The sequence below is a fragment of the Chenopodium album genome, chromosome 15, assembly GCF_948465745.1.
Source record: "Chenopodium album chromosome 15, dcCheAlbu1.1, whole genome shotgun sequence".
Lineage (NCBI taxonomy): Eukaryota > Viridiplantae > Streptophyta > Magnoliopsida > Caryophyllales > Amaranthaceae > Chenopodium > Chenopodium album.
The window spans coordinates 28,148,152-28,151,527 of record NC_137848.1 but is presented as its reverse complement, the minus strand read 5'-3'; the positions used below and the strand labels follow the sequence as shown (position 1 = coordinate 28,151,527).

Here is a 3,376-nt window from a genome sequence, read left to right as displayed (position 1 = left end):
ACTAAATTGGGCCTAAAATGAATTTTGTATGTGGCCTAATGATCTAGAGGAGGGCCTATTAATTATTATTCCTATAGTTATTAGGATTGATTTTAATTCTCTAGAATATCTTGAAGGTTCTTTTAAATTCTAATAGTATTAGGATTAATAATTATATTTTAAAGAGTTTTACATGGAAGAAAATTAGTGTTTTATGATAAACCTGATTTTAACCTGATAAACACGGAATTTGCTGCTTAATCAAATTAAGAAAAGGATTTCGCGTACAAACGCGTTTTATCTTTTAATTAGCGCCAAACGACAGAGTCTGTCGCCTGGTGCTGATATTTGTCGCATGGCGATAGATGCCTGTTTTATTCCGAATAGGACTTGATTTGTTTCTAGACTATTTTTCTATAAATAGGGGTCGTATCTCCCCGTTTTCTATCATCAATAACCAACAGTTCACACATCATCTCTCTCTATTCTCTCTCTAAAGCTAGAAGCTTATTCTCTCTCTACTCTTTTACAAAATTCCACATTCACAAGTTCTAGACACACCTAGCCAAGTTCGAAGTTGCCTTCACCCTAGACGTGAAAGGTTAATAATTTCTGAGGGTTTGGTCCCAAATCCTATTTCAATTCTTTGATTAGATTTATTGTTTATTATTTTCCTTGAAGTTACGAACGTGTGTATTTTTGTTATTAGAAAGAGATACATTGCATCGAAGTAAGTAGTTTAAATTGTTATTATTTTGATATAGAAATCATGCTTAGATTATTTTGTTAATTCCTAGTATCATGTTAGGATGTTTTATTGCTTCCTAGTATCATGTTTAGGGTTAACTAATATTTCTGATATTATGAATGTTTATGATGCTTCCTATTCTTTCTTTATATCATGTTAGTATCATGTTAGAAATAAAGCTTTGATCTTTAATGTTTAGTGACATGCTAGGATTTGTTATTAATCTTGTTAGTATCATGCCTAGGATCTTGCTAATATTGTTATGCTGTGATGAGATTGAGAATATTATTATTATGAAGATGATGATTGTTATTATTGTTGCTTGATATATATTATGTTTATTGCTTGATTACGCCCTCTCTTGCAGGATTAAAGAGAATTTGTACTTGTAATCATGCTTAAGAAGATAATTAATAATCTTGTTTAGGCTAATGTGATTATAATTCAAGTGATCACCAATAATAGTTTTGCTTGTGCATTAATATTCAACCAACATAGATTAAACAGGTTTAAGGTTAACCTATTGATTGCATGTTAGTCAGAAAGCGCACATAAATACGAGAAGAATAAAGTAGAGGCCTATTTTTAGGGCAGTTTAATCTCTTTTTGGTTGGATTTGTACCTTCATCCTCGAACATCCAGTCATGGTTCCAGACCTATTGAAGTTAACGATCTCCTGGATTGTTAAGGGGTGTAACCTTCACCCTGTGAACGGTTTACAAGTTTCTAAAACTTGTTGGCGACTCTTTTGCTCTACCTTCCTTCCCTTTGGACGCCACCATGCTTATGTGTGTGATCACAGAGGGGCTCAAGTGTGGGATGCTTGAAATATTCCCTACACCATGGTTCCTATTACCACCACCTTGGTTGTAGTTGTCAAAGTTGCCATGGTTGTTGTAATTCCTATTCCATTGACCTCTTTGATTCTCAATCCTAGAATCATTATTGTTTAACACATATTTCACATGCTCATTCACATTTCCATCTTGATCATCACAAACATCTATACATGCATAAGGGCAATTAGAAGCATTATGATCATACGATCCACAATCATTACAAAACAAGCATCCACTAGGCATGTTACTAGAAGAGGGAGGGGGTTGAGAATTAGAAGACATACCTCTCCCCTTAGATTGGAGGGAAGATTTGAAACTTGGTAGGTAGCACTTTCCAACTTTGCCTTGATAGCGGATATTTCCTTCCCGAGTTTGTCATTTGTTAGGATAGATTGTTGATTGCATTTAGATGATGAACCGAGTACACCGAAGAGCTACTCTTGCTAGTTGACTCCCTTTCTCCATCTTGCCAATCTCTATAGCACCTCACTACGTCTTCAATTATGTCTACCACTTCCTCTTCCGTTTTATTCATGATGGGACCTCCGGCTCCTCTATTTAGACACGACTTTCCTTGAGGACTAAGGCCTCCATAGAAAATTTTAATAATTTGGTGAGTAGGAATTCCGTGGTGAGGACATTCTCTTTGATACTCTTTGTATCTCTCCCATGCTTCATAGAGGCTCCCACTAGGCTTTTGCTTGAAACCTTGAATCAAAGCTCTAGCCTCCGCCGTTTTCTTTTGTGGATAGAAGCGGGATAGAAATTCCTTTGTCACTTTGTCCTATATCCTTAGAGAATTTATCTTGACCTCCTTGTCTAGCCATTCCAAGGCACGCCCTATGAGGGAAAAGGGGAAAAGCTTGAGGCGGATGAATTCTTTGGAAATTCCATTCACCTTGCTAGTGTTGCAATATTTTTCGAACTCCTTGAGATGATTTAGTAGCACTAAATTGTCGCCTCTCTATCAAAGTGATCATTGCTGGCCTTATTTCAAAGTCATTCCCGATGTTGTAGGTGGAGCAATCCCACTCTCAAATCTATATGCACCGAGAATCCCCAATTCTTTCAACGCCACCCTTGGATTTTCTCCCATTCTTGCTTGTTCCTCTTGTTGTGGTTCTTCTTCACTTGAAGTGCTAGAACTCAAAGATCGTCTAGCAACCCTTATCCTTGCAATAGTTCTCTCAATCTCCGGATCAAATGGCACTAGTGAATGACTATATGCTCTATGCATGCAATCCCAAAAGAAAAGATTAGTAGCACGGCTACAAGTGTAGCCTAAAAAGAAAAATATTTTTGTATTTTCAATTAAGGATAAAATAGACTCAACAACTATAACAAAGCACTAATATCACTCCCCGACAACGGCACCATTTTTGACATAGGGAAAATGTTGGTCATTTTCTACCCTCCCCTAGAGCCAAACGAAATTTATAAACACTCGACCAACCTAATACGAGTATATTGTAAGTCAAGGGTCGAACCCAAAGGAATGAATAGGAATAAGCTATAGCCTAGGTCAAGCTACTTCGAAGATCGTAGTAAGAAATGGTTGGTGACTAAGGTATCAAAAAGCTAGATAAATCGAGAAATTCAATATGCTAAATACTAGGGATATAAGTTCCACATGCAAGCTCAATGATTATTCTAAATGATGGATGACTCAATCGATTCAAACATTGCAAAGGACAAACAATAGTTGCAACTAATGGAATTCAAAAGCTATCTCCTATAAGCCAAGCTAGGGTTCACTATGAATGGCTAACAAGGAAAATCACAATCAAATTCAATAAATTAAAGCAATTCT

General features: G+C 36.4%; 1 non-coding gene across 1 annotated transcript; it reads left to right on the top strand.

Annotated features, from left to right (window-relative positions):
- The first annotated feature begins 2,189 nt into the window (after nucleotides 1-2,189).
- On the top strand, nucleotides 2,190-2,295 carry LOC145583529 (small nucleolar RNA R71). The gene has a single exon (XR_014100170.1). It is a non-coding gene; the product is annotated as a small nucleolar RNA R71 (small nucleolar RNA).
- Nucleotides 2,296-3,376: the final 1,081 nt, after the last annotated feature.